The following is an 18,067-nucleotide window of genomic DNA, read 5'->3' as shown; positions in this document are numbered from 1 at the left end:
AAGTGTAGTACATACATTCACAAGACAATTCATATCTTAAAAACACAGTTCATAAATACACAAATTAATTTCATAAATTTAAAACACGATAATAAAATACAAAACCCAATTCATAAATTCATTCATTCATTTTCTTTTTGGGTTAGTCCCTTTATTAATATGGGGTCGCCACAGCGGAATGAACCTCTTCATAAATTCAAAACACAATAATTCAATTTAATTCAATTCAGCTTTATTTGTATAGCGCTTTTACAATGTATATTGAGTCAAAGCAGCTTCACATAAATGGTCATAGTAACTGGATCAGGGTAATTCAGTTTAAGTGTTTAAGTTCAGTGTAGTTTGGCTCAGTTCAGTGTGGTTTAAAGTCATTACTGAGAGTCCAAACACTAAAGAGCAAATCCATCGATGTGTAGCTCTACAGATCCTGAACCATGCAAGCCAGAGGAGACAGCGGAGAGGGAAAAAAAACTTCACCAATAGGAGATTGAAGAAAAAAAAACCTTGAGAGAAACCAGATTCAGTTCGGCACGACCATTTAAATTACTCCGCTGGCCAAAAGTCTTTTGCAGAGCTGCAGTCTCAGCGGTGGAGGCTGGAAGCTGGCCTCAGCGAAGACTCGTCTGTCCCTGGAGCGTCACTGGAATCAGTCTCATGCTCTCCACTCCCCCATGACCACCAACGCAGCAGCAGCTCAGGATACGGCCTGGTCTCGGATATGGACACCTTGGGATCATCTCGTCACTGGTCCTGATTCCAATCAGTGACTCCGCATAATCTGAGGACCTCGGGGTGAGTATCCCCAGGTGGAAATGGAGAAAAAAAAAGAGAATAATTAGTGTAGCTGCTGTTCATAGTGTATATAAACAAGATGCAGAAACTTGTGTGGAAACCCACTAGTGCTGCACTGAGTGTATGCTTTACTAAACAGATATCTAGTTTTGAACTGAAGGAATGTGTCTGAGCCTCGGATGATATCAGGAAGGCTATTCCAGAGTGTAGGAGCCATAAAGAAGAAGGCTCGACCTCCTTTACTCGACTTTGCTATTCTAGGTACCACCAGAAGCCCTGAGTTTTGAGATCTTAAAGAGCGAGTTGGATTGTAGCGAGACAGAAGGTTGGTTAGATAAACAGGAGCTAGATTATTTAGAGCTTTATAGGTGAGAAGTAATATTTTAAATTTAATACGAAACTTAACAGACAGCCAGTGTAAGGAGGATAAAATTGGGGTGATATGATCATATTTTCTAGACCTGGTAAGAACTCTGGCTGCTGCATTTTGTACTAATTGAAGTTTGTTAATAGAGGATGCTGGGCAGCCAGCAAATAGAGCATTACAGTAATCCAGCCTAGAAGTCATAAAAGCATGGACTAGCTTTTCAGCATCAGAGATTGATAGCATACCTCGTAATTTAGCGATATTTCTCAGATGAAAGAAGGCAGTTTTTGTGACATGGGATATATGATTTTCAAAAGTTAAATTGCTGTCTAATATGACACCCAGATCTTTTATAGTAGAGCTAACGCTAACTTTGTATCCCTCTAATTGTGGATTGAGCTGTGAGATCTGCTGTACACAAACCCAATTTGGAAATTCGAAACACGATAAAAATAAACCCAAATTTAATTTGTAAATTCAAAACAAAATAAAAAAATACACAAACCCAATTCGTAAATTTAAAACAAAAAAATGCACAAATCCAAATCGGAAATTCAAAACACGATAAAAATACACAAATCCAGTATGTAAATTCAAAATATGATAAAAAAAAAAATACACAAATCCAATTCATAAATTTAAAACATGATAAAAAAAATACACAAATCTAATATGTAAATTCAAAATACTATAAAAAAAAATACACAAACCCAATTCCTGAATTCAAAACACACTTCATAAATACACATCTAATTCGTAAATTCAAAACACGAAAACAAATACACAAACCCAATTCTTTATTTCGAAGCGCAATGGAAAAATACACAAATCTATTTCGTAAATTTAAAACACGATTTACAAATATACAAATCCAATTCGTAAATTCAAAACAAGATTCATAGATACATAAATCCAATGCGTAAATTCAAAACACGATTTACAAATGCACAAATCCAATTCATAAATTCGAAACACAATTCACAAATGCACAAATCCAATTCATAAATTCGAAAAACATTCACAAATGCACGAATCAATTCATAAATTCGAAACACGATTCACAAATCCAATTCGTACATTTAAAACATGATTCACAAATGCACAAATCTATTTCGTAAATTTAAAACGTGACTCATGAATACAGAAATCTAATTCGTAAATTCAAAAATACACAAATCTGATTCATTTGCTTATAAACAAAATTTAATTGTGTAAATATATTATTTTTGAGACTGATCTGACTTCATACACCCATGTGTGGCTTTTTAGGATGTTCTCCAGGACTAAAAATACAGCTTTACAGCAGAGCAGAAGAATCCCATGCAAGCAGTACCTGTTTAATTATGCCCGGCTTTGTCTTAATTGCCTTGTCAGATTTCTCTGACATCATTTGCTTTTGTGTCTGACTCACTCAAATTTCCGCTCGCTCGGGCCAGAATGTTGCTTCATTTACCACAGGTCGGGATGTGTTTTACTGTCTACATATTCATTAGTGTTCATATCCTTTTGTAGCGTTCGGAGCGCGGAACTGTTCTAGAATGAATCACCGAGTTAATTTGATGCCACAAATGGACTGCATAACACTCATTCATATCATTCCCTGATGCTTAAAGGAGCTTGAAACTAGATAAGTCAGCAGTGAGCTCTCGTTAACAACTTTGCTTTTATTTCTAGACTCAAAATATGCAGCACAATATGTAAATGTAAAGAATTTGTATAATGTATACAGTTGAAGTCAAAATTATAAGCACTCCTGTAAATTTTTTATTCATTCATTCATTTTCTTTTCGGCTTAGTCCCTTAATTAATCAGGGGTCACCACAGCGGAATGAACTGCCAACTTATCCAGCATATGTTTTACACAGCAGGTGCTGTTTCAGCTGCAACCCAGTACTGGGAAACATCCATACACACTCATACACTAAGGCCAATTTAATTTATTCAATTCACCTATAGCACATGCCTTTGCACTCTGGGGGAAACCAGAGCACCTGGAGGAGACCAACAGAACATGCAAATTCTCTAACCAGCAACCTTCTTGCTGTGAGGCAACAGTGCTAACCACTGAGCCACATGGGGCATGACTTCAATTGTACATCAGTTAGTTGGATTATGATATGCTAATGTCTTATAATAAGGTACACATATGCCATTTTGGACCCATCTTTGCCTTCAGAACTGCCTTGATTTGGTTCAGCGAGGTGCTGGAAAATATCCTCAGAGATTTATGCCCATATTGATATGATTTGTCGGCTGCAAATCCAAATATTCATTCCAGCACAACCCAAAGGTGCTCTGTTGGACTTAGATCTAGAGACTGACTATAATGAGCATTTGAGTTCAGTGAACCCACTGTCAGGTTCAAGAAACCAGTTTGAGATGGTTTGAGCTTCTTGGCATGGTGCGTTATCGTGTTGGAAATAGATGCATAATTGGACATGGTCAACAACAACATTCAGGTGTGCACAGTTGGTAGCCTATAAGGGGCCAAAAGTGTGTATATACTGTGCTGTATATTACTTGTAGTTGGTTAAAAATTGGGTTTAGTGGTTAGCACTGTCATTTTACAGCAAGAAGGTGGCTGGTTTGAGTCCCAGCTGGGTCAGGAACTCGTGTACCTTTATTTCTGAGAGTGTAGATGTTTCCTAGTACTGGGTTGCGGCTGGAAGGGCATCCACCACATAAAACGTATGTCAGAGTAACTTATGGTTCATTCCACTGTGGTGACGCCTAATAAATCAGGCACTAAACTGAAGGATAGTGAGTGTTCAAAGATTACAAATTAGTCAATAAAAGGTAGTTAGTGACAACACTCACTCACTCGCTCACTTTGCTTTGTCTTATTCCCTTTTTTTTATCAGGGGTTGCTATATAAATACTGTTGCCTTTCTTTCAGCTGGAACCAGTCTGGCCATTCTCCTCTGACCACTGGCATCAACAAGGCATTTGTGCCTACAGAACTGTCGCTCATTGGACATTTTCTAGTTTTCGGACCATTCTCTGTAAATCCTAGAGATAGTTGTGTGTGAAAATCACAGTTGGTACCCGCCTGGCATCAGCAACTCAAAAATCACCCTTCTTCCTCATTCTGATGCTTGGTTTGAACTGCAGCAGATCTTCTTGACCATGTCTACATGCCTAAATGCAATGAGTAACTGCCATGGGGTTGGCTGATTAGAAATCTGTGATAGAAATGAGCTGTACCTAATAAAGTGGCCGGTGAGTGTGTATACATATATATATATATATATATATATATATATATATATATATATATATATATATATATATATATATATATATATATATATATTCTATAAAAAGAAAAATCCATGAATTTGCCGTTTTTTGTATATAACATTTCCTTTGTGTCTATTTTTATTGTCCAAAGGAATTCTTGGAGACCCATCTGAAACCAAATACTTAATGCATAATTGAGAACTCCCTGACGTCTCCTTAGGTAAGAAAGAAAGCACAAACATTAAAGCAATAACTTTTTCCTCTGGGGAAACGTTCTGCATATGTTCCGTTTGTTTTTCTAATATACAGCAGTGTGCATCTGTACTAATAATGCTTTATTAAAGTGTCATCTTTAAAACAAAATGCATCTCTCATGCAGAGCTGAAGTGTGTCCACTCGGAGCGAGACTCGGGCTTCTGTGAGGGATGTAGTATTCAAGACCTGTGGTTAACTACAGATTATACTCCCCCAGGGACACGAGCTGCATACTGCGCAGCCAACCTACCCGTCTGTCTCTCTCTCTCTCTCTAGCTCTCGCTTGCTCAGCCGGCGGTGCTGCGTGGCGTGGGCTGAGATCTGGGTGTTGGCTGAATGGGTGGAAGAGAGACCACAGGCATGAGTGTGTGTGTGTGTGTGTGTTTCTGGGAACAGCAGCTGGTGTTGATGCTGAGATCTCTAAACTCATTCAGTTCTTGTCTTACTGTTCGGGGCCCGGGGGGGAAGTAGTGTGATGTACACTGGCAACACATTCGACAAAATCGCACATTAACCGTCAGTGTTGGTACCCCTGTGTTTGAGCATGAAATGAGCTGAGAGGTGATGCGTGTCGTTTTCCTCGATGCGTTCTTCTGTTGCATTTTTCTGAATACGTCAAATGTTTGCTAGCTTGATGCAGCAGCATGAAACTGACCAATGGTGTGAGATTGGGGTGGGATAAATATATCACCTATTGATTCCAAATGGTTACTAAGGGATTTTCAGTGGTTGCTAGGGTGTTGCAATGTGGTTTATGATATGTGCTGGCTGGTTGCTAGGGTTTTTCTGTGTGAGTATGGTGTTTATGGTTGTTATGTGACGTTTTAGTATAACTAGATCAACACCAGTATTTTGATATGGTTATTCATTCATTATCATTCGGCTTAGTACAATATTTATCATGTCGCCAGAGCGGAATGAACCGCCAACTTATCAAGCATATGTTATACACAGTGGATTCCCTTCTAGCTGCAACCCAGGAATGTGAAACACCAATACACACACACTCATACATTACAGCCAGTTTAGTTTATCCAGATTAGTACAGGTTCAACTAGGAGTCGAACCAGCAACCTTCTTGCTGTGAGGTGACAGTGTTAACCACTTAGCCACCGGTTTCCCCCACAATCCTAAGATGTGCTATAGGTGAATTCAGTAGACTAAATTTAAAGCACCTATAGCAATTAATTGTCAGTAGTTTTGTGAGTATGAGTAGTTCTTTATGAATAGTGTATGAGCATTGAGACCAGCATCCAGAGAAGCAAGACCAGCACAGAAACCAGCAAGACCAGCATCGAAACCAGCAAGACCAGCAGTGAAACCAGCAAAATCAACATTGAAACCAGCAAAACCAGCATTGAGACCCAGCATTAAAACTAGCAAGACCAGGAAGACCAGCAGTAAAACCAGCAAAACCAGCATTAAGGCTAGCAAGACCATCAGTGAAACCAGCAAAACCAACATTAAGACCAGCAAGACCACCAGTGAAACCAGCAAAACCAGCATTGATACCAGCAAGACCATGTGTGAAACCAGCAAAACCAGCATTAAGACCAGCAAGACCACCAGTGAAACCAGCAAAACCAGCATTGATACCAGCAAGACCAGCAGTGAAACCAGCAAAACCAGCAGTAAAACCAGCATTAAGACCAGCAAGAACACCAGTGAAACCAGCAAAACCAGCATTGATACCAGCAAAACCAGCAGTGAAACCAGCAAACCCAGCATTGAGACTAGCAAGACCACCAGTGAAACCAGCAAAACCAGCATTGAGACCAGCAATACCAGCATTGAGACCAACAAGACCAGCATTTAAACCAGCAAGGGCATCATCGAGACCAGCAAAACTAGCACTGAGACCAGCAACATCAGCATTAAGACCACCAAGACTAGCATTGAGACGAGCAAAACCTGCATTGAGACCAGCAAGGCAGTGAAACCAGCAAGACCAGCATCGAGACCAGCAAGACCAGCATCAAGACCAGCAAGAACAACATTGAAACCAGAAAAACCAGCATGGAGACCGGCAAGACCAGGGGTGATTAATATTTATTAACAGTACTTTTAGAAATGTCTTAGCCCCTCAAGCAACACTCTAGTCAGCTTCGGCAGCAGCCTGTTCATAAAGACATTCTGTGTGAAGCATTAGCACCAATTCAGACTCAAGGGAATGGAAGCCAGGATCGGGCACTGCCAACGCACACTCTCTCCATTACAGATGTCCGCGTCTCTAGGAACACGCATCTGTACTCATCCACACTGACAAAAGTGCAAACGATTTGTGTTTTCCGCTTTCACACTCACTCAGTCTCCTGGTTACGTGACAGTGTGTGACTGGAACAGACTGCTCTGGAGGAAGGAAAAGTAAAGAGTAACAACAGTAAGGAAAAAAAAAACATCCTTTTAAAGCCATTCTCTTATATATACTTCATATACTGTATATCAGAAACATATTTCTATATGTGCTGTTAACTTGCATTTTCACCAGATTTCAGCAACAATCAATTACATCCATAATTAATCCATACACACAAGGAAACCAAAACTAATTAGTTTAGAAATAAAGTTATGTGTAATAAAAGGAAATGACACAGATAAAAAGTCAAACACATGAAGGAAGGGAGGTGTAAAAAGACATGGAATGCCCAGACAGCAGATGAAATCTCTTTGTTCAGCGACCCTCTCCCCCTCATCATTGTAAATGAATATTAGCTGCTTCAGTCCAACATTTACATACTAGATGATGAAAATGATGAAATCAGAGTGGACATTTCAGCAAGACAACAATGCTAAACACAGCCAATGAAACTCTCAAAAGGTATGGCCCACCCAATCACCTGATCTGAATCCAATAGAAAATGAGAACTAAAGATCCGAGATGATATAGGAGACCCACAAAACCATCAAGATTTTTAGAATTTGTTGAAGAAAAATAGCACCTGAGCAATGCATCATCAGGCTCTGTTCTCCAAATTAGAGCTGTCTTGAAGATGTCATTAAAAAAGGTATATATACCTTCTCCTTGACATTAAACATACATTTTTCTAAATTTTGTTTTCTATATATTTGAATTGTTTAGTTTTTACCAAACTCTCGGTCAAATTCATGTCAGCAGCTCCTCGAGACGTAGAGTTACCCAGCCTGACCTCACGAGGAAATGTAAGTATTTTACGTTTGGTCAGTTTAGTGGTTCAGTCATACATAAATGTCCGATTTTAAAAAGGACACATGGCACCCAAACCTGCCCCTAAACCCAACCGTCATTGAGATCATACATATTAGCCACTAAATCAATGTTACGAATTGCCACGAGATTGTGTGGATTCCGTTCATTACGAAACGCTAGCTGGCAATAGACTTTAATGTTCCTCTGTGTTGAGTTTCTTCGCTGGTGTTTTGTGTTTTCTGAATGCTACCTTAATGTAGAAGTGGCTCAAACTCTCTCAATTGGAGGCAGGAACCGGCGGATTTGCAACAACTTTAACCATAAGATAAACACAAAACAAAACTTTCCATCTTGACCTTCTTCACAGGACTCCACGTGTAAATGCTCGCTCCAACAGGATTCGTGTAGCTCTCGGTCCCACCCACTCATCAGCGCTACCAAGCCGACCAATGTGCCGTGTAGTTACATTTTTTGATAGGTGCACGTTAGCGATGGCCACAACGAGGGCCATGCGTCCACATGCAGGCTGCGCCGGAGCATACGCGTGCACTTGACGCAGAAGATAATCAGGCTTTTCCAGATAATATCTTGATGTGTTCAAAACATATGTGTGTACAGTGGTCCCTCACTTTAAAATGATTCACCCTTCGTGGCCTCACAGTTTTGCAGATGTTCTTTTGTGGAGTTTGACATGCTTTTTTTGTTACAGCGCATTGCGTTCTGTGTCCTGATTGGCTGTAGACCATATTCGATCAATCTCCTCTGTGTCTCCTGTCCAGTTTGCGTTCAGCTTGCCAAGTCAACATAAATCTTCGATTGCTAGCAATGTAAGTTCCAACAAATATGCAAAAGAGTTGTAACTGTCCGTAGCAATACCATCATAAAGGGAGTCGCACATCGGATGTGCTGCGCCACGCAGCGCCATGTATTTTAGAATAGTAAACATAGGTTTCTATCAGGGTAAGCACATCAGCACTGCAAGTTGGTGGCTGTCTGTGGTGTCCACGACTCAGGACACTGTTCATATTTCTCCCACCATCTGAATAATTTCATTTTAAATAAAATGTGAATGTGCACATCCGGTGTTACTTCCAACTGTCATGTGTGCGGTGCATCCTCTGTGCGACCCCCTTAAGGATGGAGTCTGCTTTAGCTTTGTGGATCAGTGACTGCAGGATAAAGAACATTACGCTGGATGCCAACATTACCTGCACAGAAGCTATAAAGCTTACTGAACCTTTTGCTGACAGTGGTAAATGGTTGCGCCTGACAACAGGTTTTGATCTTTGGTTTATTTCTATAATACTGGACTATTTTCTATGAAAGTTTGAACTTTGAAAGTGTTTAATCAAGAGAGAAAAGTGTTAAAATGTTAATGCCTGTCTGAGAAAAGTGTTTAAAGTGTGTAGAGGGGTTTTACAGCCTTTAAACTTCTGTAATAATTGAAAAAAAGCTGACCACTTCACAAATTTTGCTCCCGCGAATAACAAGGGACCACTGTATATATTCATTCATTTAAAATTAATTCATTTTCTTTTCTGTTTAGTCCCTTTATTAATCAGGGGTCGCTACAGCGAAATGAACCGCCAACTTATCCAGCATATGTTCTACGCAGCGGATGCGCCTCCAGCTGCAACCTATTACTGGGAAACACTCTTACATTCACCCTCATACACTACCACCAGTTTAGTTTCTTCTCTTCAAATAGTGCATGTCTTTGGACTGTGGGGAAAACTGGAAATACCAACTGACCCAGCCGAGGCTCAAACCAGCGACCTTCTTGCTGTGAGGCGATGGCACTACCCACTGCGCCACCCTCACTGTATATATCCAAATAAATAATCACTCAATACAATTCACAAGTAAAAAATATCAGTCCTTCTTTTTCATGTATTTACTAAGCACATTTTCAGAGTATTTCCTTTTTTTCTGTGAAAGTCTTACTTTATTTATTTCTATTCAAACTGAACACTAAGATCTTGGAAAATATCTAGTAAAATATTACGTATTGTCATCACGATGAAGAGAAAAGAAGTCAGTCATTAGAAATGAGTTAATAAAACCATGTTTAGAAATATGTTGCAAAAATCTCTCTGTTAAAGGGCCATGAAACCTCCTCGTTTCAGCAGGGTGTTTTCACACCTCTACTTTGGAAAAAGTCAGAAAAGTGGGCGTGTCCAGCTCTGTTTAGGGGGGAGTGTCGGAGGAAGAAAAGTGGGATGGTGTGGGAGTGTCTATTTGGGCACGCGCGAGTTTCAGAGTCAAAATACACACACACACACACACACACACACACACACATACAGCAGAAAGTGATGGTGTTTAACCTACATGGACATCTGTAGTCGAATTATTTGCCAAATTATTAAATGGTGGACTTTAACTGCAGTTTGGCTCTTTCATTCAGGGAATTCATTCATGCCCCTCGCGACAAACGAGATATTTGATTCGAGGAACTGCTGCAAGCGTGTATTTTTCATGCAATGTTTGATACCGCACGGCGAATGAGAGAAAAAAAACCTCCGCATTTCCTGGAAACTTAGATGCACACAGCAGGTAGTGTCAGAAAGCCGCGTGTGTTATTCCGGTCACAAAATGCGGTAAAAACCCTACACGAGGTTAAAGGTTGGTTGTGGTGGTAACATGTTTACACTCGGTGCAATAGTTTGTTAGATACGAACAAACTGAATAAACAAAGAGCACTGGTCACTCACTTACCAAATCTGTAGAGACAGGACAATCAACAGCAGCTAGAGCCGCGTCTTTATGAAGTGAATACTACAAGCGAATCCGGATCTCAGCGTTTGCAGATGAGAACAGCTCTCAGGTAAACAATGTTCCTCCTTAGACACGTAAGTTATTGTTGTCGAGCGTCGCGTACACTATAATCCAGACGTGACTCTGAGCTCTCACAGAGAGAAAATGAAAACAAAACTTAACTGCAGCAAACTATAAAATCAACACATCACGCTTGTTTTGCCAACACAATGTGGCGTCTCTGTTGTCTAAACACTGTGACAGTAATGAATATTAACAAAGTTGCACAATAGAGCGCGCTGATTTGAGGCTGGTTTGAACCAAGCCTTACTCATGCATTAATGCATCACACTGTAAGACGTAATAAGACACACTCTGGCTCAGACGTCCAGTCTGCACGCTGGAATACAACGCTATTATGTCATGATCGTGACGCAGCTTCAAAAATTCGCTTCAAACCAGAAGTACGAATTTGCTTGAAATAACGCAAAAACAACCAATTTACACTTTTTAGTGAAATATAAGTATCCTAATAGTGTTTTTAGCAGTGTGGGACACATATACGACTGTCAACAGCTCAAAAAATGTGTTTTGGTGTTTCGTGACCCTTTAAACAGAAATTGGGAAAACTATGCATCTGTAAATTTATTCTTCAAAAATACCAAAAAATAATGCATATCTTCTTAACACAAAAAAAGCAAAAAGGCAATTACAAAAAAAGCTCAAGGAAGATCCTCCATCTGTAGGCTGATGGTATGATATTGTAAAAGGGGAGTATGACATGGAAGTACTGACATTTTCCTTGAGACAACAAGCCTATAAGATTTCTGCATACTGGAGTAAATGTTTGAGAAGAAATTTATTGTTTAATTTTATTGTGGTACTTTTATTTTGTAAATATCTGGAGCCTGTTGATTTTTGATATGTAACTCTTAAAAAATTATATAGAAACATTTTATCAACGATAAATACGAATGTAAATAAGAGTATTCGGTGGCTTTTGACACTTGTTTTATTTTATTTTTTTTATTTGTTGCTGTTGTTTTGCTTGTTTTGTTCTGAACGGTTTGATAAAAAGGAAAAAAATATTTATTTAAAAAAAATTAAATTGGGAAAAATTTGAATAAAAATAAATCAAAAGGGCTAATAATTCTGACTTCAACTGTGTAATGCTAGAAAATTGTCATTTGCATATACACTCACAAATTAAAAATCTGAAACAAATATTCTTAATAAAAAAGCTTCCAATTATATTAGTTAATCTGAAACTGTAAAATTGCAGCGCTCATAATCTCACAGGTGTTTCGGCCAGCCAGCAACATTGTGGAGGAAGCTGCATTTCGTTGTTAGTCGTATTTCTAAATTTATTTCCCAAATGTTCTCAAAATTATCACTCTTGCACACTACCTCCCTCTACCCTGATTGCTGGCTGACTGGTGCCACTAAAATCTCTGGTTGTGAGCAACAGCAAGAAAATAATTAACGGTTCATTTAAATTAATTCATTTAAAATGGAGGAGAAACAGATCGGACCAACATTTGCCGTTGGTATGCAGAGGAATGATTGGTATATGTGCATAACAGAAAGAACATCTAATATATTCCAAAAGGTCAAGGTAAACAGTAATTCTGTCCCCCATCAACCCTTGATAGTCATCCTGTCAAGAATGTAGTGCCTCATTTTTGCCCTGTCTTACATGGGCAGTCATGTTCTCATTGTTCAGCATGCAGACTATGCTGTGGACTGGCAACTACTACATTGCTACATAAAATGCTACATTTCTAAATTTGAAGGGACATTGATAACTTAATCCTTCAGACCAATGCAAGATCCTGGATGCACACTATAACAAAGTGTGCAGTGGGACCGTAGCTGGTCCATTCCACCCAGATTGTTTCACCAGAGCTAGGAACCTAATAGGCATATAGGCCAATCAGCCATATGTTTTAAATTTATTTTACAGAATAGCAAAAACAAAAAAAATATTTTTGCTATTTTTTGGCAACTTAGGGTGTACTCTGTGTCCCACCGAGGGTTGGGTATCGTTTTTTTTTTTTTTTTTTTTCGATACCGGTGCCTAATCGATACTTTTAAAATGATACCGGTGCCTGAATCGATACTTTTTAGCCACAAAAAGATGGTGGATGACTCTTAAAAAGTGAACAGAGAGACGGTCCCATATATTCCATAAGGCCAAGGTGAACAGCAATTCAGTCCTCCATCAACCCTTGATAGGCATCATTTCAAGAATGTAATGCCCCAACATTTTTGCCCTGTCTAACATGGGTAGTCATGTTTCTAATGTTGTACATGCAGACTGTGCTGTGGACAGGCAACTCTACCAATACTGGTCCATGAACTCATGGATCTTTGATAGCCATCCTGCTAAAATGCAATGCCTTTACATTTCTAAACTTGAAGAGACATTTCTAACTTTAACCTTCAGACCAATGCAAGACCCTGCATGCACACTATAACAAAGTGTGCAATGGAACCATAGCTGGTCCATTCCACCCAGAGTGTTTCACCAGAGCTGGGAACCGAATAGGCATATAGGCCAATCAGCCATATGTTTTAAATTTATTTTACAGTATAGCAAAAACAAATAAAAATATTTTTGCTATTTTTCGGCAACTTAGGGTGTGCTCTGTGTCCCACCCACCACTACCTTACAGAACACACCTTAATCCCATCTCTAGGTTTTCACTTGGAGTGAACAGAGAGCCGATCCCATATATTCCAGAAGGCCAAGGTGAACAGCAATTCTGTCCTCTATCAACCCTTGATAGGCATCATTTCAAGAATGTAATGCCCCAACATCTTTGCCCTGTCTAACATGGGTAGTCATGTTCCTGTTGTTCTACATGCAGACTATGCTGTGGACAGGCAACTCTACCAATACTGGTCTATAAACTCATGGATCTTTGATAGCCATCCTGCTACAATACAATGCCTTGACATTTCTAAATTTGAAGGGACATTCCTAACTTTAACCTTCAGACCAATGCAAAGTCCTGCATGCACACTGTAACAAAGTGTGCAATGGGACCGTAGCTGGTCCATTCCACCCAGAGTGTTTCACCAGAGCTAGGAACCGAATAGGCATATAGGCCAATCAGCCATATGTTTTAAATTTATTTTACAGTATAGCAAAAACAAATCAAAATATTTTTGCTATTTTTCGGCAACTTAGGGTGTGCTCTGTGTCCCACCCACCACTACCTTACAGAACACACCCTAATCCCATCTCTAGGTTTTCACTTGGAGTGAACAGAGAGCCGGTCCCATATATTCTAGAAGGCCAAGGTGAACAGCAATTCTGTCCTCCATCAACCCTAGATAGGCATCATTTCAAGAATGTAATGCCCCAAAATTTTTGCCCTGTCTAACATGGGTAGTCATGTTTCTAATGTTGTACATGCAGACTGTGCTGTGGACAGGCAACTCTACCAATACTGGTCTATGAACTCAAGGATCTTTGATAGCCATCCTGCTAAAATGCAATGCCTTGGAATTTTTAAATTTGAAGGGACATACCTAACTTTAACCTTCAGACCAATACAAGGTCCTGTATGCACACTATAACAAAGTGTGCAATGGAACCGTAGCTGGTCCATTCCACCCAGAGTGTTTCACCAGAGCTGGGAACCGAATAGGCATATAGGCCAATCAGCCACACGTTTTAAATCGATTTTACAGTATAGCAAAAACAAATGAAAATATTTTTGCTATTTTTCGGCAACTTAGGGTGTGCTCTGTGTCCCACCCACCACTACCTTACAGAACACACCCTAATCCCATCTCTAGGTTTTCACTTGGAGTGAACAGAGAGCCGGTCCCATATATTCCAGAAGGCCAAGGTAAACAGCAATTCTGTCCTCCATCAACCCTTGATAGGCATCATTTCAAGAATGTAATGCCCCAACATCTTTGCCCTGTCTAACATGGGTAGTCATGTTCCTGTTGTTCTACATGCAGACTATGCTGTGGACAGGCAACTCTACCAATACTGGTCTATAAACTCATGGATCTTTGATAGCCATCCTGCTACAATACAATGCCTTGACATTTCTAAATTTGAAGGGACATTCCTAACTTTAACCTTCAGACCAATGCAAAGTCCTGCATGCACACTGTAACAAAGTGTGCAATGGGACCGTAGCTGGTCCATTCCACCCAGTGTTTCACCAGAGCTAGGAACCGAATAGGCATATAGGCCAATCAGCCATATGTTTTAAATTTATTTTACAGTATAACAAAAACAAATAAAAATATTTTAGCTATTTTTCGGCAACTTAGGGTGTGCTCTGTGTCCCACCCACCACTACCTTACAGAACACACCCTAATCCCATCTCTAGGTTTTCACTTGGAGTGAACAGAGAGCCATTCCCATATATTCTAGAAGGCCAAGGTGAACAGCAATTCTGTCCTCCATCAACCCTAGATAGGCATCATTTCAAGAATGTAATGCCCCAACATTTTTGCCCTGTCTAACATGGGTAGTCATGTTTCTAATGTTGTACATGCAGACTGTGCTGTGGACAGGCAACTCTACCAATACTGGTCCATGAACTCATGGATCTTTGATAGCCATCCTGCTAAAATGCAATGCCTTTACATTTCTAAACTTGAAGGGACATTTCTAACTTTAACCTTCAGACCAATGCAAGGCCCTGCATGCACACTATAACAAAGTGTGCAATGGAACCATAGCTGGTCCATTCCACCCAGAGTGTTTCACCAGAGCTGGGAACCGAATAGGCATATAGGCCAATCAGCCATATGTTTTAAATTTATTTTACAGTATAGCAAAAACAAATCAAAATATTTTTGCTATTTTTCGGCAACTTAGGGTGTGCTCTGTGTCCCACCCACCACGACCTTACAGAACACACCTTAATCCCATCTCTAGGTTTTCACTTGGAGTGAACAGAGAGCCGGTCCCATATATTCCAGAAGGCCAAGGTGAACAGCAATTCTGTCCTCTATCAACCCTTGATAGGCATCATTTCAAGAATGTAATGCCCCAACATCTTTGCCCTGTCTAACATGGGTAGTCATGTTCCTGTTGTTCTACATGCAGACTGTGCTGTGGACAGGCAACTCTACCAATACTGGTCTATGAACTCAAGGATCTTTGATAGCCATCCTGCTAAAATGCAATGCCTTGGAATTTTTAAATTTGAAGGGACATACCTAACTTTAACCTTCAGACCAATACAAGGTCCTGCATGCACACTATAACAAAGTGTGCAATGGAACCGTAGCTGGTCCATTCCACCCAGAGTGTTTCACCAGAGCTGGGAACCGAATAGGCATATAGGCCAATCAGCCACACGTTTTAAATCGATTTTACAGTATAGCAAAAATAAATCAAAATATTTTTGCTATTTTTCGGCAACTTAGGGTGTGCTCTGTGTCCCACCCACCACTACCTTACAGAACACACCCTAATCCCATCTCTAGGTTTTCACTTGGAGTGAACAGAGAGCCGGTCCCATATATTCCAGAAGGCCAAGGTGAACAGCAATTCTGTCCTCTATCAACCCTTGATAGGCATCATTTCAAGAATGTAATGCCCCAACATCTTTGCCCTGTCTAACATGGGTAGTCATGTTCCTGTTGTTCTACATGCAGACTGTGCTCTGGACAGGCAACTCTACCAATACTGGTCTATAAACTCAAGGATCTTTGATAGCCAACCTGCTAAAATGCAATGCCTTGGAATTTTTAAATTTGAAGGGACATACCTAACTTTAACCTTCAGACCAATACAAGGTCCTGCATGCACACTATAAAAAAGTGTGCAATGGAACCGTAGCTGGTCCATTCCACCCAGAGTGTTTCACCAGAGCTGGGAACCGAATAGGCATATAGGCCAATCAGCCACACGTTTTAAATCGATTTTACAGTATAGCAAAAATAAATCAAAATATTTTTGCTATTTTTCGGCAACTTAGGGTGTGCTCTGTGTCCCACCCACCACTACCTTACAGAACACACCCTAATCCCATCTCTAGGTTTTCACTTGGAGTGAACAGAGAGCCGGTCCCATATATTCCACAAGGCCAAGGTGAACAGCAATTCTGTCCTCCATCAACCCTTGATAGGCATCATTTCAAGAATGTAATGCCCCAACATCTTTGCCCTGTCTAACATGGGTAGTCATGTTCCTGTTGTTCTACATGCAGACTGTGCTGTGGACAGGCAACTCTACCAATACTGGTCCATGAACTCATGGATCTTTGATAGCCATCCTGCTAAAATGCAATGCCTTGACATTTCTAAACTTGAAGGGACATACCTAACTTTAACCTTCAGACCAATACAAGGTCCTGCATGCACACTATAACAAAGTGTGCAATGGAACCGTAGCTGGTCCATTCCACCCAGAGTGTTTCACCAGAGCTGGGAACCGAATAGGCATATAGGCCAATCAGCCATATGTTTTAAATTTATTTTACAGTATAGCAAAAACAAATCAAAATATTTTTGCTATTTTTCGGCAACTTAGGGTGTGCTCTGTGTCCCACCCACCACGACCTTACAGAACACACCTTAATCCCATCTCTAGGTTTTCACTTGGAGTGAACAGAGAGCCGGTCCCATATATTCCAGAAGGCCAAGGTGAACAGCAATTCTGTCCTCTATCAACCCTTGATAGGCATCATTTCAAGAATGTAATGCCCCAACATCTTTGCCCTGTCTAACATGGGTAGTCATGTTCCTGTTGTTCTACATGCAGACTGTGCTGTGGACAGGCAACTCTACCAATACTGGTCTATGAACTCAAGGATCTTTGATAGCCATCCTGCTAAAGTGCAATGCCTTGGAATTTTTAAATTTGAAGGGACATACCTAACTTTAACCTTCAGACCAATACAAGGTCCTGCATGCACACTATAACAAAGTGTGCAATGGAACCGTAGCTGGTCCATTCCACCCAGAGTGTTTCACCAGAGCTGGGAACCGAATAGGCATATAGGCCAATCAGCCACACGTTTTAAATCGATTTTACAGTATAGCAAAAATAAATCAAAATATTTTTGCTATTTTTCGGCAACTTAGGGGGTGCTCTGTGTCCCACCCACCACTACCTTACAGAACACACCCTAATCCCATCTCTAGGTTTTCACTTGGAGTGAACAGAGAGCCGGTCCCATATATTCCAGAAGGCCAAGGTGAACAGCAATTCTGTCCTCTATCAACCCTTGATAAGCATCATTTCAAGAATGTAATGCCCCAACATCTTTGCCCTGTCTAACATGGGTAGTCATGTTCCTGTTGTTCTACATGCAGACTGTGCTCTGGACAGGCAACTCTACCAATACTGGTCTATAAACTCAAGGATCTTTGATAGCCAACCTGCTAAAATGCAATGCCTTGGAATTTTTAAATTTGAAGGGACATACCTAACTTTAACCTTCAGACCAATACAAGGTCCTGCATGCACACTATAACAAAGTGTGCAATGGAACCGTAGCTGGTC

The 18,067-nt window shown here is 40.2% G+C and overlaps 2 long non-coding RNA genes across 2 annotated transcripts in view; one reads left to right on the top strand and one right to left on the bottom strand.

Moving 5' to 3' along the window:
* Positions 1–4,897: 4,897 nt before the first annotated feature.
* Positions 4,898–18,067, bottom strand: part of LOC141375531 (uncharacterized) — a 32,431-nt gene continuing 19,261 nt past the window's right edge. The window contains exon 3 of the long non-coding RNA XR_012383945.1: positions 4,898–7,003. This is a non-coding gene — a long non-coding RNA (uncharacterized lncRNA). The remainder of the gene's footprint in view (positions 7,004–18,067) is intronic.
* On the top strand, positions 11,609–15,218 carry LOC141375530 (uncharacterized). Its single transcript, XR_012383944.1, has 3 exons — positions 11,609–12,588; positions 13,771–14,437; positions 14,990–15,218. It is a non-coding gene; the product is annotated as an uncharacterized lncRNA (long non-coding RNA).

The sequence above is a fragment of the Danio rerio genome, chromosome 8 (assembly GCF_049306965.1).
Source record: "Danio rerio strain Tuebingen ecotype United States chromosome 8, GRCz12tu, whole genome shotgun sequence".
Taxonomy (NCBI): domain Eukaryota; kingdom Metazoa; phylum Chordata; class Actinopteri; order Cypriniformes; family Danionidae; genus Danio; species Danio rerio.
The sequence above is the reverse complement of the archived record's forward strand: the minus strand, read 5'-3'. Positions and strand labels throughout refer to the sequence as shown.